General features: G+C 38.1%; 1 protein-coding gene across 4 annotated transcripts in view; it reads left to right on the forward strand.

Annotated features, from left to right (window-relative positions):
• Window positions 1-24,164, forward strand: part of FBXW11 (F-box and WD repeat domain containing 11) — a 122,011-nt gene that overhangs the window by 6,771 nt on the left and 91,076 nt on the right. Inside the window, exon 2 of one of the 4 annotated variants that reach the window (XM_044229543.1) lies at window positions 2,207-2,368. The exons of the other annotated variants lie outside the window; for them this stretch is intronic. The gene's annotated coding sequence lies outside the window, so the exon portion shown is untranslated. The remainder of the gene's footprint in view (window positions 1-2,206; window positions 2,369-24,164) is intronic. 4 annotated transcript variants of the gene reach the window in all.

Genomic DNA, 24,164 nt, shown 5'->3' on the forward strand with positions numbered 1-24,164 from the left:
AAAAAGTCTTTGAGTGCAGAGATGGGTAAATATGATAATTATAATGAATATAGGAAACAATTCTAATAGCTTGCATCAGAGCCACAGAAAAAAAATTACGTTGGAGCTCTACTGTGGAGAAAAAGGAACTTAAGTCATTTTTAATTTTTATTTTTTTAAGAATTAAATTGAGAATGCTTAACTAGTTTCAGGAACTAATAATAAAATGTATTTTGGTTCTGTGAAATGATCACTTGGGAGACTCAAAGAGAAAGGGGCAGAGGACAGGAAGAAGTCAGTCGTTAACACTTCTGGTCTGGCTTCTGTTAAGCTTTGTAGCTCTAGCAGCATAAAGCCTGCCACCAGTTAGGCATTCAGTAAATATTTGAAGGGAAGAGAAGAAAATTAACACAGTAATACAGGAAAAGGCTTGGTGATTCAGGAGGTTCAGAAATGAGTCCATTAGTCAGATTGTGGTTGTGTTTTGCCATAATTGCTCAGCATTTTGGTTATGGCAGTAAGTTATACTTTGAAAAGTGGAGCACATTCTTTTAGGACTTAGCTGCTAGCCCATAGCTCACTAGTTGCTTTTATCAAAACTGGGTTTTCAGTTTATTTTTGGGCTTCGGGGTGATAGCGCTTAAAGGGAGAAGCTTGAGCACTCGTTCTTCACTTGAGATTTTACTTATGTGAACTCTTTTAAGTTGTGGGTATTAGGATACTTCCATATGATCGTTGTGGTGAGGCTAATCATAAGCTGGTATTTCAGTCACTCCTGTTGCTTTGCCTACAGTGTGATACATCGAAACATCTTTAGTTACTGCCTGTGGACTTTTTATTGACAGATCTTGGAATTTAAAAATTCCTCCATTTCAGCTGGATTTGATATTGTCACAGACGCAGTCTTTGCTGCTAAACACAAAGCCCTACTTGGACAAGATTATAATGTGTTTTATCATTAATATTGGGAACCTTTGTTAAGAAATGTTTTTTTAAGTGCCGAGATATGGAGAGTTAGCCCTTTCAGGATGGTGTAACTGGTTCAGTTGTATTTTAGTTCAGCTAGGCTGAAATATTTACTCTTTGGTATATTTTACTTCTCCATTTTGATATTAATTAACTCAGGACCTTTGATGGTGAAGCTCGGTTTCTTCTAACCCAGGAGTCGTGGCCTTTCTGGTCCTTAGACTTGGCAGGCCACAGGGCTTGTTGGCCACTCAGTAGATGTGGGATTTGGGGCAAGTTATTTCTTCTCATTTTTTTGAGAATTAAATATGAGTAATGAGTGTAAAAGGCCTGGCCTATTAGTAGTCTTTAAATAAAGGTAGGTATTATAATTACTGTAGGAACATTTTGGCAAGGTGGCAATTGAGGAGGTAGGAAATTTATGTCCAAGTAAGTTAACAGTCTTTTTGATTGCTTTTTGAAGTTTTTATATTTGTTATCCCGTTGAGTGCTTTTTTCCTGTCTCCCTTATATTTTGTTTATATATTTGCAGTCTAATGGAAGAGTTGGTATGGTAGTATAAGAATGTTGATACAGTGTGTGGACTGGGCTTATGTATTTAAAGGTGTCATTTAGTAAATTGTGTTTTTTTATAATTTTCCTTAGTTTAGCCCAATGACCAGCCAGTTGTGGGGGATTGGCCTTTACTGAATCAGAAGTTCACTCTTAAAATATGCCATGTGTTCTAAAACATCCTATATTTCAGTTGAGGGTTGAAGATTTGGGTAATGTGTAGATTTGATGTCTTAAAGGTAGCAAACCAAAAGATGTCCTGCTAGATGCCTAAATGTCTTTATTGGGATATATTTGAGCCCTCTCATATCATTAATTTTGGGTGCCAAATTTTTTGTCATGGTGGTGGAGCTGTCTTAGAAAATGGAGAAGGAAGTTCATTGTAGCCGAATGGTCCGAGACAATTTATGTGAGTCGTAGAGTAAGTGTTTAGCTGCTCTCATTTGGAATTACATATTTATCATGAGTAAAAATTAATACTAGGGATGTTTCCTTCTTTGCCATGTAGAATTTCTTATCCTTCTGTCAGCACAGAGGTGAGGAATGCTGCTGCAGAACTTTTATCCCGAATAGCTGACTCAGGGGTTGTAACTTTTTTTTCTGTGCCTCAGATCCACCACTCCATTGACCCTTCCTTCCATTTCTTGGTGGCTGTCCTTTGCCGCTGGTGCCATGGTGGGTGTATGGATTGCTTTCTGTCTTTCAACAGTTACCGAAGTGCATGTTTGGGATTTTATTGAAGAAAGCTGGATACAGTAAACGGAAAGAATCTTGGAAGCTGCTTGACTGCTGTCTTTTCTCAGACTAGTCTGAAAGGGAATACCCCCATTCATTCTGGATTGGTGGATCTGAAGTACAAAATATTGTCCAGGTAAGCAATTACCCTGTATTGTTTTGTTATGTGAAACTCAACTCACTGAAAGAAACTTAAAAAACGAATTTCTTCACTTTTTTCCATTGATAGAGAAAGGAAGAAATGTTAGATATTTATAGTGTTCATGTTTGGGATGGATTAGTGATGGTGTCTGGAAGAATTTCTAGTAGACACTTTGTTTTAGTGTAAGAAGTGCAGTTATTTTTATTGTAGGCCCAAATGGTTTATAGTTATAGTCAGATGGGGGTACAGTAAACAAGGGAAGTTTGTTTGGGGCATAGCTTGAAAATATGGAAAACAGGTGATAATTTTAAGGTATTATCTCATGGTTTATACCTAATACCAGGTCAAAATAGTTATTGTAGTTACCATATAAAGTAGTGGTATTTTATTCTTGGGTCTCTTGGAGTCCTCAGGAAGATTTATTAACTGTAGCAACTGTTTATTGAACATTTGGTAAGTGCCAGGCACTGTTAGAGGCTCTTCACATATATTTCTTCCTCAGTTGGCACATGCTATAACCTTATATTTTATAGTTAGTGAAATGAAGCTCATAAGCATTAAGTAAGTGCAAGTTGCTCTGGATCATACAGCTAGTAAATGGCAAAGCCACGCTTTAGGCTTGAGTCTTTATGTTTCCAAAATTCTGGCTCTTTCCATGTGACTGCATTTGCTGAAGTTTGAACTTCATCTTCTGGATTTTCAAATTGCCCATCTGCAAGAGCAAGGTGTGGTTTTCCATAAAGGGTTTCCACTTGGAAAACACATGATAGATCATTGTTTGGCATGGTATTTTTATATCTTGTGGTCTTTCTGCTTGGTGAAGAAATTACAAGATCTTCAGTCAGTATATCAAGTGAACATAAAGGTAACTTAGGGAGTAAAAGAGAGACAGTGCATTTAAATGTCAAAACATGGTGTATACAGGGAAGTATCATATGCTCTAGTGAACTTGAACCTGTATCTTCTCAGTGCCTCCTTAGTTTTTATTGGTTATTTAAATAGCTCAGTAGCTTATTATGTGGACTTCTTTTGACCTGTGCTTTGTTAGCCTTACGAGTAACAAAGCTGCCTTACATTGGCAGGCAGCTCTCTTGAAAACATGACTTTTTGGGGGGTATGTATTTATTTTTTTTAAAAAGAGCTTATTTATTTATTTATTTATTTGTCAGAGAGAGAGAGAGAGAGAGAGGCAGGCAGAGTGGCAGGCAAGAGGCAGAGAGAGAAGCAGGCTCCCTGCTGAGCGAGGAGCCCGAGCCAGGACTTTATCCCAGGACCCTGGGATCATGACCTGAGCTGAAGGCAGTGGCTTAACCAGCTGAGCCACCCAGGCATCCCTTTTTGGTATTTAATATACTCTCCAGATTATCCATTTCCTTTAATCTTAAAAAAAAAAAAGTCTTTTTATCATAAACTTACTCTGTGTCGAGCCCAATTACAAGCACTTCATATGTATAAACTTTTTATATTCGTAGTAACTCAAGGTACCATTATGTATTTACTGATGAGGAAACTGAATGATAGAGTAATTAAATAACGTGTCCAAGGTCTCATGTCTAGGAAGAGACAAAGATAGGTATGAATCCAGGCAATCTGGCTTCAGAGAGTGTGCTTCTAAAGTCTGTGCTGTATTGTCTCTAGTATCGAGTGTCATCCAGTGATAAGAAGAGGGGTGGAAATACTGAGGGCTAAAACTGAAATCACTGCAAAGGAAAAGGAAACAGTTGTGTCGAGTATCTACTTCTGACCTTTGGTAGAAAACAGTCTAGATATCAGTTCCGTGTTAGTCATTCAAGACTATCAGGCTGTTACCCAAGGTGGATTCACAGTAGGGTTTGTTGGAGGCTATCCTCCAGAACATTACTGTCCAGTAGAACTTCTATGGTAATGAAAATGTTCAGTATCTCTGCTCTTTAGTATGGTAGCCACTAGTCACATGTGGCTGTTTTGAAATATGGCTCTGTAACTGAGGACCTGAATTTTAAATTTTATTTAATTTAAATAGCCACATGTGCAGTTTTAGAATTTACCTTTATCCTGGGTCTGTTCATTGGTTTTAAACCCCAAGAAATCTGATTTGGTCAGCATGTTCAAAGCAACGCCTCATCCCAGGTATGGCCAGTATTAACCAGCTGTGCAAGACTGATAAGTAAATTCCAGAATTCCACTCTACTAGTTTATAATGGTATGTGCATGTTGGTATGATTAATACAAACCTTTTTGATAGGTAGATTTGGTTACTAGTCCTAATTAATATACCAGTTTAAGTTTTCAGTAAGAAACCGAGTTAGAGGGACCTGAAGACTCAAGCCAAATGCCTGAAATACTGTTCTTATGTGTATAGACTTGACCTCTCAGGTCAGATTGTATAGTTAGCATGGACTCAACCAGAAAAGTGAGATATTTGCTGGACTGGGACTGAGACAACCTCATTCAGCTTATTGTAGGGATGGGTGGTTTTTCCCTATGGCTGAACCTCTTCAACTTCTTTCCTTGCCCCTCCCCTCCCTTTTAAAGATTTATTTATTTGTCAGAGAGAGAGAGAGAGCACAGACAGGAGGAGCGACAGGCAGAGGGAGAAGCAGGCTCCTCGCTGAGCAAGGAGCTGGATGCAGAACTCATTCCCAGGACCCTGGGATCATGACCTGAGCCGAAGGCAGATGCTTAACCGATTGAGCCACCTAGGCATCCTTCTCTCTTTGCTTTTAACTTCCCCAAACCTTTTCAGATTAAGGCATTCACTTTTAGACAAGTTAGTACATTTCAGCTTGAATGCATTCTTGACTTCATAGGTCTGGGAAACCCTTCATTTCCCTTCAGAAAACTGAAGGAAATAAATGCCTTTATCACTGCTGTGATTCATTTTGTATTCATTTTTGACTCTAAGAAGGCAGACAGTCAGATTTTTTTTGCTTCCATGTAGTCTATAGACCAAAACAGTTGTATTGGCGTATTTAATTTGGTTATGTAGTGTGGGGTAGAATAAGAACATACTCATAAAAAATAAACTCGGTGGTACATTCTCTTTGGATTTTATCATGTTAGTGAATGAGCTTGTTTTTAGCTTGCTATATCATTACTTTGTGACTCACTCTTGTTCTTCTGTTCTGAAGGAAGAAAGAGTACCATAGCCAAATTTCTCTTTTAGGAAGTTAACTTTTCAGGTGTGTGCAAAGTGGATTAGAGAGACTGAAGGCAGGGAGACCAGTTAGTTCAAGTGAGCAATGAGGAAGGCAAACCAAAGCATTGATGGTGGGCATGATGAAGGTGGATTGGACCTAAGAAAAGATGTAGGTGGTAGGATCTACAGAACTTGAGGATTGATTATTGGAGTAGGTGATGGATGGACTATAGTATGAATTTTAGATTTTTGCCTTGGGCACCAAGATGGATGTTTACTATCTTTTCCAAGATGAGGAATATAGAAGAAGGGCATACAGTGCGTGGGAGAGGTAGAGGGTAAAAGAATGAATTTAATTTATAATGAGTTTGAGTTGTGTGTCGTGAATTCTCTTTGAGAAGTATCTAGTAGGAATATGAGCATCAGAGAAAGCAGGGGGAGAGAGAAAGATTTGGGAACTTTTATTTTGCTCCACTGGTAGCTCACTTTACTCAGTAGATTTTTAAGATTTCTCTGAGTGTAGATTGAGGAATCTATGTATCGGTGTATGGGAATGCTAACATAAAGACATGGACTGTAAGTTCACATGACCTTATGAGATCATATGTGGTAGTGATCAAGCAGTGTTACCACTTTCCTTTTCATCTGAATCTGGATAGTCCATTACAGTATGTTCCCAGTCTGCAAATTAGCCCATTATGTTTGGGTTATGATTTGCCTTTTTTTTTTTTTTTTTTTTTTTACTATAATGGTTTGTTTAATTAACGGAGGTACAGTTTTTGAAATGTGTTTTTTAAAACTCCACATTGTCACTATGTATCTTATGGACATTTAAGCAAATTAATTTCCGTACATCTCGTGACCAAAGCAAGGGAAAAGTAACCTGAACAGTGAAGGTTGTGGATCAAGTGTGACATGAGAAATGAAAATTTGCTCTTTTCTCAGCCTGTCTCAATTCTTGACTGCTGTTCATCTAGCTGAGATAAGTGTGATTATGGTATTTTAAAGACATTTTTAATATCACAACATGAGGCCAAAGGACAAGCCAGCTGTTTTGTATACTAGTCAGTTGAAGAAACAGTGAACTGTTCAAATGGAGTGAATATTAGCTGTGTTGGAATTACTGATATGGTGTGTCAGTCTAGTGTGGCGTGTATTTAAGGGATTTGTAAGGCAGATGTTTATTGTAGGCTATTTTTACCTTACACACTGACTTCAGGCCCTAATTCCCAGGTGATCTGTAATGCCTGGTTTTGGTAATGAAAGCATGGAGATATGAGGAGTTCATTATAGCTACAGTAAATCAGTACTTAACAAAAAGGTTTTTAGGATACATTGTATATGTGTATGCTACAAAATTCATAAAGTACAAAAGGGAGTAGACTAAAAAAAAAAGTCGGCAGGTCTCCTGTTCCCTCTGACTCCAGCTATTCAACCATATTTTTGTGTAGCTTTCATGTATATGTCTGTGTGCTGTACATTTCTTCTGCACCTTGAATTTTTTTTAGTGTAAAGCATGACATGGTTATGTTTCATATCAGTTCCCAAAGAGCACCCATATTTTTTGAAGAGATAATTTAAAAGATGCATGCTGATTTATTGTAGGTGCTATAATTTGTTAAACCAGTCTGGACTGATACATGTACAGGTTATGGCCAGTCTTTTGCTATTACATCTAATGCTGTAAAGAATAACTTAATGTATTGTGTCATTTTACATGTGGAGAAGTTTATCTTCAGGAAAGTTTCCTAGGAGTAAAGTTCATTAGATAGATGCTTTTAAAAAATCTGATAGACAGGGCGCCTGGGTGGCTCAGTGGGTTAAGCCGCTGCCTTCGGCTCAGGTCATGATCTCAGGGTCCTGAGATCGAGGCCCGCATCGGGCTCTCTGTTCAGCAGGGAGCCTGCTTCCTCCTCTCTCTCTGCCTGCCTCTCTGCCTGCTTGTGATCTCTCTCTGTCAAATAAATAAATAAATAAAATCTTTAAAAAAAAAAAAAAATCTGATAGACATTGCCACATTGCCCTCCAGTTGTACTGCTGCAGTATATACTCTTAAGACTTTGTTTGATAATATTCTTTTTTCCCTGATACTCTCATGGTGTTATGTGGATTTCAAGCTGATATTTTTTCTTTTAGTTGTGCTTCTCCCCCCGCCCCATAATTTTTTTAATGAAAATTTTCATATATATACAGAAGAGTTGGGGGAAACCCAGTACAACAAACACTTGTATAGGCTTTCCACCTAGACTCAACAGTTGTTAGAGTTTTGCCATATTTGTATTATTTCTCTGCACCATGCCTCCATTCCTCCTTTTCTTATTTGCCACTTTCCTCCCTTCTTCCTCTTTCTCTCTCATCTTCTGTTCTTCTCTCCTCAAATACATATCCTTTGTGGTTGTTAAAAAATTTGATAATAAGTTGCAAGGATGATGCTTCACCCTTTAAATATTCCAGCACTGTCTCCTAAGAATAAGTATAGGCTCTCTCTCTCTAAAACCAAACACACACACACACACACACACACACAGAACCAGGTACATATAGGTATATATAGATATATAATCACACAGTATATGTAGTCATTTCTATTTCATATATAAAACCATAATACTATTTTTATGTCTGAAAAAATTAAAATAATTCCATAATGTAATATCAAATATTCAGTTAGATTTTCCTAATTGTCCCAAGAATGTCTTTTCTGGCATGCTCCCCCCCCCCCGATTTTGTTTTAAAGGCCAGGATTCAAACAGAATACATCCATTGTGTCTGGTTATTATATCTCTTCAGTTTCTTTTCATTTGGCACATTCTCTCTGGCCTTTCCCCTCCTCTCCTGGCATTGATTGTTTTTGTAGAGTCCAGCTCACTTGTCCTCCAGGATGTTCTTCATTTGTTTATTTCCTCATGGTGTCATTTAACTTGTCTCTCTAGCTACTGTACTTACTGTAAACTGGAAGTTAGGTGAGAGCCTTGATTGCAACCAGGTTAAACATTCTGACAAGAATGCTTCATCGTAGGTGAAGTATACTTACTTTGCATTGAGTCATGTTGGGAGGCACTTGATGACAGGTTATCCCATTATGAGCTATGTTAAATTTGATCCCTTGGCTAAGGTGACAATAGCCAGGTCTCTCATTTATAAAGGTACAATTTTATCCACTGCTTTTAGAAAGGAATTAATGGGACAGTATTTTGGAACCTTGTAAATATCCTATGCTTTATCCATTACAACATTTCACCCAGTGGTTTTAGCATCCTTTTTTTTTTTTTTTTTTAAAGGATTTTATTTATTTATTTGACAGAGAGAGAGAGAGTACAAGCAGGGGGAGCAGCAGAGGGAGAGGGAGAAGCAGGTTCCTCGCTGAGCAAGGAGCCTGATGTGGGACTCAATCCCAGGACCCTGGGATCATGACCTGAGCTGAAAGCAGAGGCTTAACCATCTGTGCCACCCAGGCGCCCCAAATGGTTTTAGCATCCTGATCCTGAAGTCAGTTATTACAATAGGAGTTACAAAATTGTGGTTTTCTGTCACTCTGTCTACATTTATTAGCTAGCATTCACAGAGGCCATCCCTGTTTCTCCTCCTTTCTTTTGTGTACCATTATACCCTCATGGACTTTTTATTTATTTAGTGTATTAACAATCAGTCTTTTTTGGTAAAGTTTTATTTATTTGAGAGAGAAATTGGGGGGGGGGTTGGGAAGAGAGAGAGGATTAGGAATAAAATCTACTGAGCAGGGAGAGCCCGAGGTGGGATTTCATCCCACCACCCTGAGACCATGACCTGAACTGAAACTGACAATTGAGATGCTTAACTGACTGAGCCACCCAGGTGCGCCGGCAGTCTTTATTGTCTCTGATTTGGCTAATGAGAGCCCCTTCAAAGTAGCACCTTGCTTCCTTTTGATATGATATTTTCTCTGCATTTCAGGCATCAACCATTTCTCCAAGAAGCTCTGATTCCTTTTAGTGGGGAATGGTATTTAGAAGTCGTAAGCCTTGTTGTTGGGTTGTCATTGCTTTTAGAGCCTTTCAGTAGATAGAACTAAAGAGTATACTTAAAAAGAACCATGAGATCTTATTAGTTCTGATTCAAATTTAGTATTACAGGGATATTTTTCTAAACCTGTTTGTCTTTAGATTTTCAAAATCTAAGGGCCCGTATTAGTGTATAATGGCTATCAAGTTGAGATACAAATTGTTATGTAAATAGCAGATAAATAACTCCATTCATTATTGAACATGAATTCAAGCAGGTACTGTTCAGTCATGTGGGGCGTGCAGAACAGAATCAGAAATGTACCTTGCTTCCAGAAGCTTATAGTCTTTTACATAAAAAACTGTAGTGCAGTGTGAAAGCTGGTAGGGATCATGATGTTTTACTCACCCTTTGAGGCCTGAGCAGAAGCTAGACATGAAAAATGGATGTATTGGGGGAGGGGAGGGCTCTCCTGGCAAAGGTAAACAAGTGAACGATGACTGGCAGGCAGGCAATGGTCTGTAGTGCCTGTTGGGTGGGACAGGTGAGTAGTTCTGTGAATAATATTGGAGTATAAATTGTATGGTGGGATTGAGGAAGATAAATTTACAAAGGTAAATTATAACCAAATTTTGGACTTTACCCTTTAGGTCAGAAGTTACAAAATAGTAGCCTGTGCATCGAGCTTCACAGATATATTTTATTTGGTCTGCATAGATTTAAAAAATTGAGATAGGGGGTGCCTGGGCAGCTCAGTTGGATAAGCATCTGCCTTGGCTGAGGTCATGATCTCTGGGTCCTGGGGTCAAGCCCTGCCAGGGCGAACTCCCTTACTCTTCCTCTGCCCATCCCCCCCACCTGCATTCTCTCTCAAACAAATAAGTAAAATCTAAAAAAAATTTTTGAGAAATTTCTTATCAAAACACTAATTTCTGGTTTGTCTGAAAATTGGAGTTGAGGAGTGGCTGCCTTTTTTTAGAGTCAGGGCTTGTGCTTTCCTGGTCCCTATAGCCCCTGTAAATCTGTCTTTATCTGTCTGGCCCTTACAAGCTCTGAACATGTGTGATCCTGCAGGATTAGAGTTGGGGTGTGAGGGTGGGAGATGTGATTTGAGAGGAGGAATGACTGAAAGCTTGAGAAAGATCTGTGCTTTAGATCTGACAATCGGTTTGGAGGATATATTGGAGTAATGAGACCAGTCCGTAGACTGTTGGAATATTACAGGGTAATACTAGGTAGAACAGATGGTGCAGAGAGGAGAAAATGAGACATTTTAAAATGTAGAGTGTATGTGTATATATATTGACAAGATGTAAATCACACTTTGCTAAACATGAAGTCATGCTTTTAAAAGGCTTTGCATTCACAAGTTGGTTTCTGGAAGTTAACCACATATTTTCATAATCTATTGATTAATTTTGGAAGACAGTTGTAATAGTTTCTTGCATTGTCACTGTGTAAAGTTTAGTTTTGTAATATGCCAGTAGCACCTTTTGTCAAAAAATCTAACTCTGGCTTTATTTCTGGAAGTTGTGTATGGAGTGAATATACTGTAATTTTTTTTCTTAATTATAGAGCTAAATTTCCAGGCAAAAATATTAATTAAACTATATACTTATTTTTAGAGAGTTGGCTGCTTCATTTAATTTTCACCACAGTCTCTGCAGGAAGTTAATCCAAAGGGTAATGAGTTGACATGGGACTGTCTGGTACATTTAAAATCACACCAATATTAAAATCATTTATGTTGTTAATAAGTATTTTGGACATCTTCCCTGTCCGATTGGGGCATGACTTTATCCAGCTCCATTGCCAATGCTGTTACTCTAGATATTTAGTAGCCCCGCTGGCTTAGGCAGTCTGAGGGAAATAGACCTGGAGAGCACTTTAGTGACAAGACTGGGAGTGAGAGTGACTCACACTGACCAGCCATATCTGGATTCTGCGTAATAAGCTTCAGCTTCAAAGGATGAGCAAAGATTGGTTTAAAGGGTATTCGTACATGTTTGTTTCTATAACTTATGTGTAGTGTAGAACACAAATCTTAAGTGTACAGCTGAATGAATTTTTACATGTGGAAACGGAACACTGTGTAACCACTACTCCAAGTCAACATACGGAACACTTCAGGGCACTTTAAGGGCTTCCTCATACGTATGCCTCACCAAGTCAGTAATCCTCCTAAAGGTTTATTCTAGTCTTTTTCACTGTAGGTTAGTCATGGCTGTTGGATTTTATATAAATGGAATCATACAGCTTATACTCTTTTTTTTTTCCCCCTCTGCTTGCTGTTATATCTATGACATTCATTTTGTTGTAACAGGTTTTTTCCCTGTGCATTATTCCATTGTATATATAGTCCATAGTTTGTTTATTTTACTGTTGATTAATTAGTTGGATCGTTTGCAGTCTTTGGCTGATACATCACACTTCTAAGGTGGACATAAGCAGTTGATTCTATCAGTTATAAAAAACCAGGAGTGGAATTACTAGGTCATAGGATAGGCATATGTTCAGCTTTAGTAGTTACTGCTAAACTCTTTTCCAAGTGCTTGGACTGATTTATACTCCTACCTCTAATGTGGGGAGTTCCAATCATCACTTTGTTTTGCTAGTCCTTTTAATTTTAACCATTCCAATGAATGTGTAATGGTATCTATGACTATTAACTATTGAGATATAATTTACTTGCAGTGAAGTGTGCTCATTTTACATGTACTGCTTGAGATTTGGGAGCTATATACACTTACATAACCACTACATGATCAATATGTAGAACATTTCTATCATCCATTGTAACTACGCCCCCATCCCCCTGTAAAATTCTCTCACTTCCCTTTGCAGTTCCCCCACCCCTGTACCTGGCCTCTGGTAACCTGCTTTTTATAACTATAAATTAGTTGTGCATGTTGTAGAATTTCATATAGGTGAAATTGTATGGCATGCATATACTGCAGGCACTCTGTGTTTAGCTTATTTTACCCAATGTAATGTTTTTGAGATTCATTCTTGTTGAATCACTTTTTAATTCTTTTCCATTGCTTAGCACAATTACATTACACAGGTATACAATGTTTTGTTTATTCATTGTCCTGCTGAAGAATATTTGGGTTGTTTCCAGTGTTTGACTGTTAAGAATAAATTTCATGTGAACATTTGTGTTCAAATTTTTATTTGGATATTTCTTTTCTCTTGGGTATACCTAGGAGTGGAATTGTTGGCAGAAAGTTTAGTTCTTCCAAGTAACTGCCAGATCTTTTCCTGAAGTGGTTGCACATTCTTATGACTCTCCCCACAATATATGCGAGTTCCAGTTTCTTTTATAGCCTCATCATCAGTACTTGGCATTGTCAGACAGTTTATATGTGTGAAGTAATATCTCATTGTGATTTTAATTCACATTTTCTTGATGACTAATGAGCATTTTTTTCTTGTGCCCATTGGCCTTTCAGATACTGTCTTTAGAGAAGTATCCATTCAAATCTTTCATCCCTTTTAAAAAAATTGAGTTATCTTTTCCTTTTGATTTGTGGGAATTCTTTTTATTTTATTTTATTTTATTTTATTTATTTATTTGACAGACAAAGATCACAAGTACGCAGAGAGGCAGGCAGAGAGAGAGAGAGAGAGGGGAAAGCAGGCTCCCTGCTGAGCAGAGAGCCCGATGCGGGGCTCGATCCCAGGACTCCGGGATCATGACCTGAGCCGAAGGCAGAGGCTTTAACCCACTGAGCCACCCAGGCGCCCCTGATTTGTGGGAATTCTTTATAGTTGTCAGGAAACAACTTCTTTGTCAGATACACATTGTAGACATCTGTTCTATGGCTTGCTTTTTCAGTGTCTTACTATTGTCTTTTGATGGACAGAAGGTCTTAATGTTTACAAAATTGAATTACAGGTTTTTCTTTCATTTTTTATTGTTTTTTTTTTTTTTTTTTAGTATGTGTGTGTCCCATTTAAGAAAATTTTGCCTACTCTAAGGTCTTAAAGATAGTTTACTCACAACTTTGGCTTTACCATCTTAAAACAAATTTTTTTTTTTTTTATGGTTGAGCAAGTAATCACGATTCATTTTTCCCCCATATAGTTATCCAGTTAGCTCAGTGCTTTTGTTTACGCATACATTAAAACACTGTCGAAAAATTGTTGAAGAACATATGAACATAATAAGCTTATGTTTTGTTTTTACGGAATTAACCATGTTTATTATAGAAAAATTCAAAAGAAAAATAATGTAAAATAAGAAACAAAAAGAGTCAGAACTTCCCCTGATGACTTACAGTTTGGTGTATTTCCCTTCCTTCATTTTTATGTATGTTTCATATGTATTTTTCACACATAAAATCGTTTTTTAAACTGCCTTTATTTTAATTAATTTATTTATTTTTGAGAGAGAGAGCGAGCAAGCAAGCATTCTGGGTGCGACTTGGGGTTGGGGGAAGAGGGAGAGCGAGATTTTTTTTTTTAAGATTTTATTTATTTATTTGACAGACAGAGGTCACAGGTAGGCACAGAGGCAGGCAGAGAGAGAGAGGAAAGAAGCAGGCTCCCCGCCGAGCAGAGAGCCTGACTCGGGGCTTGATCCTAAGACCCAGGGATCACGACCTGAGCCGAAGGCAGAGGCTTTAACCCACTGAGCCACCCAGGTGCCCCGGAGAGCGAGATTCTTGAGCTGGCTCCATGCTCAGAGCAAACCTGATGCAGGACTAAATCTCACAACCCTGAGATCATGACCTGAGCCAAAACCAAGAGTCGAAATCCAGAGTTAGGCAGCCACCCAGCTGCCCCTGCAAACTGCTTTTAAAACTCAGCAATACTTGTTGCATTTTTCTGAACTGTTTTATATTTCTCTTACAGTATTTTGAAGGGGTGCTTTGTATATATGAATGTAGAAATGGCTAACTAGTTAGGAAATTATTCCTTTATTAGACATTTAAATTCTTTTTTAAAAAAATATTTCTGATTTGTAGCAACTTAAAACTGGGTTGTTCTTATAGTTTGATCTTTGAACACGTCTGTGAGTATTATCTTGGGATCATTTCTGAGGGGTAGAATTGATGGATCAAAGGATATACACATTTTCAAGAACATGTGTATTTTATAAGGCCAGAAGTTCACCCACTCTCTGTTATTTACATGAAAATGATAAGACAGACCTTATTCTCTCTAAAAGTGCTATTTTCTCCATGTTGATGCCATTTTAGAATATTAATTAAAAAATAATACCAATTGGTTAAGGAATTTGACGAATTATTTCTGGAATTACTAGTGATACTGGATATATTATGTTTGTGGCTATATATGTTTCTTTTATGAAGAAAGGGAAATGTGTAGCTGTAGTTGTACTCTATTGATTTAAATCCAGGTGCTTTGGGGGAATGTGGTAGAAGGAAGTCACCAGGGTGAGGAACTTCTGAGTTTGTTGTGGCTGGACAGTGTTGCCTTTCTGTTATCAAAATGACCATTTTTGGTAGAAGCCAGCTGCAGAAGTATTTGCTTTACTCAATGTACGGTATTTGCTTTACTCAATATACAGTCTGTGGCAAGCTTAATAAGCCAGGCCGTGCTCTGGCCAGACCCTGGCTCCAGATCTTTATGAAGTACTGAGGGATCCATCATGTTTGGCCTCACTCAATGCTTCAAGGATGCTCACTTCTGTCAGCCTCCTTTGATGTAGGAGGTGAGGTTCTGCTGGGAATTCCATTCACTTTTTAGGTAGGCTTTTCTTTGTTTACATTTAGTGAACTCTACTTTTCGATCCAGTTTTTTCTTTTTTGTATCTTAAAGAAATTCCTTGAAATGTCTTATATATGTGGAGGGCATCATATCTAGATTTCTAGTACCAGTGTAGATTATCTTTTATTTTGACATTCCTTTGATGATTTCAGTTGCACCTATCAGAAATCCCAAACTTAACACCTCTGTTTCCCTTGGAAGTCATGCCTGTTTTTGTTTTTTGTTTTTCACTCTATCTTTCTGCCCTTAGTCATAGTGATTCCCCAACCCCTTCCTCCAGTGCCTTGACCTAACAAGCATTGTCATCTGTTATTTGTTATTTACAAGAGTTCACCCTGTCCTCCTTTCTTGCCTGATTAACCCTTGCTTATCCTTTAGAGCTGAGTTCAAGCATCAGCTCTTAGGGGTGGTGTCCTCTTGGTACCCCCCAAATTAGATTCCCTTGTCATATTCTTACAATGCTCCGTTCTTTTCCTTTGCTGCTGTTAATATAATTGAAATTAATAAATGTATTGCATAACTCCCCACTAGACAGCTCCTTTATTAGAAATTAATGTCTGCGGGGACAAGGATCATGTCTATCATGTCATATTCAGCTCAAGGCATATTCCCAGCATCTAGTACAGTGCGTGCCCTACAGCTGCCCAGTTGAATAAGGAATAAATTTGGAAGGGTAAATGAGAATTACTATTTGTACCAGAAGTTTGTATTTACTTTTAAAATGAATACATTTGCTCCTTAAATGCCTGGTGTTTTCAGTTTCAGTATCATCCCTTAATTTTAAATAACTTGATCCTGAAGTTTAAACTGTTGCCATTAGAAACTCCTCTCAGGAGGTCCAGAAGCATCCCTTCTTTCCCTTTCTGACTCTTTGCCAGATTTTTAAACCTGTCATTGACTTCTTCTTCTTTTTTTTTTTTTTAAGATTTTATTTACTTATTTGATAGACAGCAAAAGAGGGAACATAAGCAGGGGGAGTGGGAGAGGGAGAAGCAGGATTCTTGTAGAGCATGGAGCCCAATGTGGGGCATGATCCTAGGACCCTGGGATCATGACCTGATCAGAAGGCAGATGATTAACACTGAGCCACCCAGTTGACTTCTAATCTGTCCAGTTTATTTTGCTAATACTAATAATAGCTGTCATTTTGAAGAAGTTGTCAGCTGCTATGACTACTAACCCTTTTTTCTTTCTTTTCCTTCCCACCCCCTCCTTTTCCATGTGTGTGTATGTGTGTGTGTATGTATATGTCAGTGACTAATAGGAACGCTGTTCCTGGGAGTTGCTTCCTTAGGTCAAGTAAATTTGGTAAATTTCTCATATAATCTCCTCTTGGAAATTGACTTGATAATTGTCATTTTAATAATTTGTTTCCCAGTATTTCCCAAACTTACCAACCCCAGAATGCTTCTCCTCCTTTATTTTGGTTCAAAACCCATGCAGTCCAAGAGCTATTCTTGACTATTTTTGTGCATTTCATCCCAGCTTCTTGTATTCACCAGGAGTTCTCTATCTTCCTGCCAAAGTAATGAGGGAGGGACTAACACTTGTTAAATGCTAGATTTACATCCATTATTCCTTTAACCTTCTATAACTTTGAATGAAAGATAGGCTTATTTTCCACATTTTAGCATGTGAGGAAATGGAAACTGGAGAAGGGATTTTTTTTTCTCAAGGTTACATAGTGATTTTATCTCTATTTATCATCTGTCTGTTTCTTCAAAGCCTTGTGTTCTTTCTCCTTCCCACCTGGGGAAGGAAAAGAAAAACTCTTCTGATGGTTTTAGAAGCTGTACCACCAGTTATCATCTTGGTTCAGGGAATGTTCAGTGCTGGCTTACACTCTCAAGAGCCAGAGGCCCAGGAGCAGCAGGGCCCCTAGGCTCTAATAGGTGGGCAGCAGCATATTCTCAGTACCTGGGGAGATGGAGAAGAGAAGGCCAAGAAAGGCCTTCACTACCCCTGCCTGCATTGCCTTTATAAGACCTCATGCTTTCTTCCCTCCTTCATTCCAGGCTTGCCTCATTCTCTTCAGTTCCAGTCTTTTCTACTGGTATGTGACTTTTTTGTTGGAATTTTAGGTTGGCTTTTATTAATAACATAGTAGCTAATATTTATTGGGTGTCTGCTTTAACGTAGCCAGCCGTTCCTCTCTAGCCCTCTAAATAGCTGCCTTACTTAAGGTCAGGTAGTGTTGGATCTGGGATCTTAACCTCAGCTCAGTAAATGCTTTCTTAGAGAAAACATACCTTAAGCAATTAAAATCTACAAAATCATGGGTTTGATGTGCTAGTTATGTATTTTTTATAATATATTTAAATTAAATATATAGCTCTTAAACATTAAAACATGTTTATATACCACCAAAAATCACCTTGAATATTAAACCTTGGGAAATGTTCCTGTATTCTACTTTTTGTCTTATCCATTTATCCATGAATAGTTCAGTATGTGTCTGTAATAGATGAGGGCATAAGAACAAAACAAAAGATGATTATTATTAGAGATTTTCTTTATTTATTTGATAAAGAGAGAGACCGCAAGAGAGGGAACACAAACAGGGTGAGTGGGAGAGGGAGAAGCAGGCTTCCCGTTGAGCAGGAGCCTGATGCGATGTGATACCGGGGCTCGATCCCAGAACTCTGGTATCGTGACCTAAGCTGAAGACAGACACTTGACGACTGAGCCACCCAGGTGCCTGGGAACTAAGCAAAAGATTACTAAATGCACACACACAAGGGTACCTGGGTGGCTTAGTCATTAGGCGTCCACCTTTGGCTCAGGTTATGATCCTGTGGTCCTGGGATCGAGCCCTGCATCAGGCTCCCTGTTCTGCCATGTTGCTTTCTTACTTTTGTGATGTTCTCTATCCTTTCCAAGTAGCTGATTCTTAGAGAAACGTAGTACTGTACATATGCATGTACATTTTTCCGAGTTAAAGCTGCATAATTTATTGATTGTAGATGGTGAACCAGTAAGCTGGCACAGGAATGCCTGCATGTAGTTGTCAGTTTTGTCAAGGGCAGTGATGACACATTATATGGTATTGACAATCAGTATTAGAGTATATTCCTATAGTTTGTTTTCAGCTTTCTCCTTTTTCTCAATTCAGATATGTAGTGACTTTTGCTACTGTTAGTATATACTTAAACCTTACTTTATCCCCACCCCCCCATTTGAATGATTACAATGACACCTTTAATGTAGGAAGATAAAAACAAAATAAGTGGGAAAATGAAAAGATGAATGAAGAAATAAAGTTAGGTAAAAATGCACAGAATAAGGTTAGTTGTTAACAGGAGGGGCACAGATTAATCTCTGCTTGTAACAGTGTTCTTTGTAGCTGTTTGCAGAAATTCTGTATTTTTAGATGATAACTATATATTTTTTCCTAAGGTTTTTTTAAATTTATTTGGTATTTGTACTTGGTAATGCCATTCTCATTACTTATTTGTAATGAAGTGCCTATAAAAATGTGGGTCAGGTTTCTCAGTGTTGGGTTTCAGAGCTCTTTGGAAAATAAGGACTCTCCTTTCTGTTGTGCCTTCTTTGTACGGTCTTCTTAGAGTTTTGATTAGTTCATCCTGTTATATAGGTTTTCCTTTCCCTAGTGTCTGTGGTATAGCATGAATGAGATATTCTTGGAACATTTAGTTTTGAGTACATTTGTTTATTTGTTTTAGAATAAAGTGATTTCTTAGGAAAGAAAATAAGTATATAAGAATGTTTCTCCAGCAGAATACTGTGTCTTTGGCCATATCAAATACCTTTTTTGAGATTTGCCTGTTGTATTTGAACTAAATATTTAAGGTTTGTTATGATTTTTTCAGTTAAAGTGGCAGAAAAGCCAACTTAAAGCTGTCATAAGCCATAACAAGGAATATGTAATTTGAAAAATCTAGAGGTAGGTGTGGATTCAGGTTTCTTTCTCACACTCTAAAGTGATACCTCCTGGTAACCAACTCCACTCTCCCTGTGGTAGCATGAAGGCATCAGTAGCTCCGACTTTCATCCTGTCATGTTCAAGCTCAGTGGGAAAGAATCTCTTTTCTTTAGGCTTCCATAGAAGCCCTGGGATTCGATTTAGAACATGTGCCCACCACTCCTGAATCAATCACTGTGATTAGGCAATGTGGCCAAAAAACAGATGTCCACCATCAACCCCTTAAAATTATAACATACTCTTCTCTGGCCCTGAATCAAGTTTTTGCTCTGCATGTAGACTTCCGTAGTTCATTATTTGATAACTTAACAAATATTTATTGAGTTCCTGCTGTGTACAGGCACTGTAAGGACTTAAAAACATTACATTATACATTGGTAAACTCCCTTACCAATTGCTTGTAAATTACACTATTTTTAATAAATTATTATTTGGAAATGTATAATTTTTACTTTCATTTTCTTATTTGCAGATTTTGTTTTATTATTATTAATTTATTATTTATTTATTTTAAAAAGCCTTTTTTTTTTTTTAAAGATTCTATTTATTTATTTGACAGAGATCACAAGCAGGCAGAGAGGCAGGCAGAGAGAGAGGGGAAGGGAAGCAGGCTCCCCGCCGAGCAGAGAGCCTAATGGGGGGCTTGATCCCAGGACCCTGGGACCATGACCCAAGCTGAAGGCAGAGGCTTTAACCCACTGAGCCACCCAGGTGCCCCTCTTTTTTTTATTTCTTAAAATTTTTTTAGTGAGAGCTTGAGCACACAAGCTGGGGAGCAGAAGGAGAGGGGCAGAAGGAGAGGGAGAGAAAGAATCTTACGCAGGCTGCACTCTCAGTGCAGAGCCTGACGTGGGGCTTAGTCTCAAAATTCTGAGATCATGACCTGAACTGAAGTCAGAAGTTAGAGGCTTAACTAATTGAACCACTGAGGCACCCCCTGAAGATTTTATTTTTAAGTAATCTCTACACCCAACATGGATCTCAAACTTACAACATTGAGATCAAGAGTTGCATGCTCTACCAACTGAACCAGCCAGGTGCCCCGGGAAATAAAATACAATTTTTAAAAGAAGACTTACTACTTCATGATTTTCCTGTGGTTTATAGACCAGTTTATGAATTTATTTTCAAATTAATAGTATTATCACCCTTTCAGCCTTTTTTCATTCACATCCCAGTCTTGGTAGCTGTTTCTTTTGTTTCTTTGTAGAATTTTAACTCATCAGTGAAAAGAAATGTGGCTTAAAAAAAATAGAGAAATGTGGCTCGTGGATTATTTTTCCTCTTAAACACAGTAGGAAATGTCCCTGTGAGATTTGTCTTCTGATCCTCCTCTCAATACTGTATTCTCTCAGAGTTAATGAAAAATTTTATTATGATGGTGACATCTGTGTTCTGTGCTTTGTAGAACATCTTGGCTGAGGGCTTATAGCTGAGTCATTCATAAAGTTATTAAAACAGTAAAGTTGAACAGTTTTTTTTTAACAAGTCCAGTATCTCTTAAATTTATATTTGGGCATTCCATCTTAAACTTCATTACTTCCTTTGTGTGAGGACTTCCAGAGTGCTACAGTCTACCCATGTCCATATGTACTGCTGCAAAAAGAGTCTGAAACTTGCAGGGTGACCTTACTGTAGCATGTGTTTAGCAGTAATTATCTGCTGTCGAGACTAGGTGCTTTCAAGGGGATGCACACCAAAAGCATGATGTGAGAGATTTAGAGGACCTGGGCTAGAAAAGCATTTTAAGAAGATGGACAGAATGCTCTGTAGAGTCCCTTTCAGCTCCAGAATATAATGAAATCTCTGGCTTCAAGCAGTGAGAACTCTCTTTACCCAGTTGCCTGCAGGAGACAGACAGTGTGAAGGGAATCAAAGACATCCTTGCTGTGCAGCAAGCAGCAGGAATCCCTTACTAAGGCAGCCTTAGCCCCTGGCTGAAAGACAGATTCATTTGTTCGAAAAGCCCAGTGGATTGTGAGGCACACAACTTCACTCTTATTTGAAACCAAGGTCAGCCTAGGATAGGAGGACAATGGGCTATATGAAAAAGTAGAGCAAGTGTAAAGTTTGCTATAAATTTAATTAAGGGATGATAAAATATACCCTTTTATACTGGCTTTGACAGTTGGCTTTGACAGCTCACTTTTCATGCTATTCCCAGCTGAAGAAGCAAAATTTTGATTACCATTGTTTTCTAAATAAGTCAACATACAGTTGAATGTGTTAGTGTATGTATAAAATTTTAAAAAGATTGAGACTGCCAACTTGGGATGTGTGCTGCTTTGGGATGGGGCTTGTTACGTCTCTGAGAACAAGTATATATTTGAGAAATGAGCAGTGTTTAGAAAATATTAGAGGGCTTGTTCAAATGCTGTTAAGGTTTGACTTCAAAAGGTTTCTTTGTAGGATCAACTTTCATTCTATAGGTGCTTGTTCAGAGCTAATAATGAAAGAGGAAGCATGATGGAAGCTTTGAAAGTCTTTGAAAGATTTTTATTTATGGTGTTTTGGTGTTTTAAAATATCCTTAGGGTTTAAGTTTTGAAACTCTTAAAAGCAGGGAAACTGCATTTCTTTAAATATTTTATACTTTTTAGGAATTTAGTTGCGTTCTTTAGCGAACTGGGAAATAGTATAGCTTTATTTCCAGAAACAATTTTAATATCACAGTTCTTGGTTTTGAGAATTCTTCATTGTCTGTTGAAGCATTGTACTGTACTGACATGTTCAATAAGCTTTTTTGAGTGACTGCTTAGTTTAAAATGAAAAGTTAGAAGAGGATTATGATGTGGTCTGACTGTAATTGAGTCTGTCAGACCCATTGTGAGTAGAGTCAAGTCATCTTCCTGAAAGTTATATCTCCTCCTAGAAAAAATGAGAATATCTGTTACATCAGAGAAAAAAATTTTTCACTTTTATTTTCACTTTCAAGTTCTTTTAAAATCATGGCAAACTTTGCGCTCTCTCACATGAAAGTAGGGCAAGAATTTTGATTTAGTAGAGCTTAGGTCAATCAGATCCTGTGCAGACATGTTCAGAAGTTCTCTGATTAAAGTTTTTTTTTTTTTTTTTTTAATTAAAGTATCTTGACTCAGAATTGGTAGAGGGACTAGGAAGGGGTGGAGCCAGGGCTTGTATTTGGAATCGCAAGAAACTGGAAGTTGGGTTAATTTAGAGTGGAGCCTTGTTCTCTGGTATAGATAATGGGATCAGATGTCCCTCAAGTCTCAAATGATGTCTAAAACACAAGGTGAATTTTTAGTTCTCTCTCCTGGAAGTCCTCTCAGGTGTCATGTAGTGTGGAGTATGATTGTCAATTATTTGGAAATGGCAGCCTCATAAGACAGAACATCAGTACCTAAGAGTTATCTGGCAAGTACCCTGAGCTATCTGGAAGTCTCAGACTTTGAAATGAATTTAGGTTAGTGTCCTTGTCACCTCACAGTGTAACCAAATTCTGATACCTAGCTTAATCCCATCTGTTGTTTGTCCACTTTCACCGAAGGGGAATAGACTAGAACTGGGGACAAGTTGCTATGACCAGAGCCTTAAGAAACAGTGCAGAAGTGGCAATTACTCTGTTTTGAGGTGGCCTGGTAGAGAGAGGATTGAGAAAACTGAGTACTCTGTTGCCCATTGTCTGCCAGCTGATCTGAAATTTATAGTAGACATCCCCCCAAAAGTAAAATAAACATCACCTATATTTAAATCTGGTATTTTGTACATATTTTATGTTTTATTAAATAAAAATGTGGGATCATAAATGGAAGTCCTTTATTTGTAACCTTTATTCACTTAATGTCTCTTGAACTTTTTCCGTGTATTGTAAACATCCTTCTGGGTCAGTACATATACTCCTACAACATGATTTTTATTTGTAGACACATAATATTCTGTCTTCTGGATGATCAGTAATTTGTATAGCTAGTCTCTATTGTTGGGCCTTTTTTTCCTTTGCTATTATGACTGATGTGATAAATCTCTTCTTAGCTGTATTTTTGGACCTGTCTTTATTTTTTCCCCTACTATAATTTCCTGCACTTGAAATTGCTGAGTTAATGACGTGCATGTTTTTCAGCTATTGAATATGTATTGATAAGTTGAACAGGAGAGGTTGTACCTATTACACTCCCATCAGCAGTGTATATGGGTGACAAGTAGATAAAATTTATAAATAGGTGAGAAAAAATTGCTGCTCAAGGGAGTTTAATGTCAAGCAAAGGAAGTGAGAGGCAGTATAATTTAGTGGAGAAAGTAGGGATTTGGGAGTTAGAACGGCAAATCTGCTACTTTTGACCTCTGGCAGGTTATTTTCTGTGTCTGGTCCTCAGTTTCTTCCTCTTTAAAGCTAACGTACCAGTCTGGCCAGAGGTGGGGTGAGAGTTAATGAGATCACAATAGTACAGTATGCAGCGCACAGTAGGCACGCTGAAATATGAGTGTGCATCCCCCTCCCAATTTATCTTTTTTTGTAAACTTCCGTTTTACCTTTATCATTTTCATTGAAAAGGAGGTTAAGCTTGTAGTTTAGTCATCTCCCTTAGTTCTTTTTTTTTTTTTTCTTTAAAGATTTTATTTATTTATTTGACAGAGAGAGATCACAAGTAGGCAGAGAGGCAGGCACAGAGAGAGAGAGGAGGAAGCAGGCTCCCCGCTGAGCAGAGAGTCCGATGCGGGACTTGATCCCAGGACCCTGAGATCATGACCTGAGCCGAAGGCAGCGGCTTAACCCACTGAGCCACCCAGGCGCCCCTACTGAATAACCTTCCTCTTTGGACCACAGATGCTAATTGACAAAGGCCCCGATGTACTTAATTCAACTGTTTAATTCTCTCCAATCTCGGGATTTGTGGATCTTGGTAAACCCTTTTGGGATTGGGTTCAGACTGATCTGACCTGGAGCTTGCTGGGGGAATCTGTTCCTTTTTGGCAGCTGAATCTCATACTGGGCCTAGTACAACCGAGGACCCATGTGGCTCTGCCGGAAATAGATTTATTTTGTTACATCCT

This window comes from Neovison vison, chromosome 1 (assembly GCF_020171115.1).
Source record: "Neovison vison isolate M4711 chromosome 1, ASM_NN_V1, whole genome shotgun sequence".
Lineage (NCBI taxonomy): Eukaryota > Metazoa > Chordata > Mammalia > Carnivora > Mustelidae > Neogale > Neogale vison.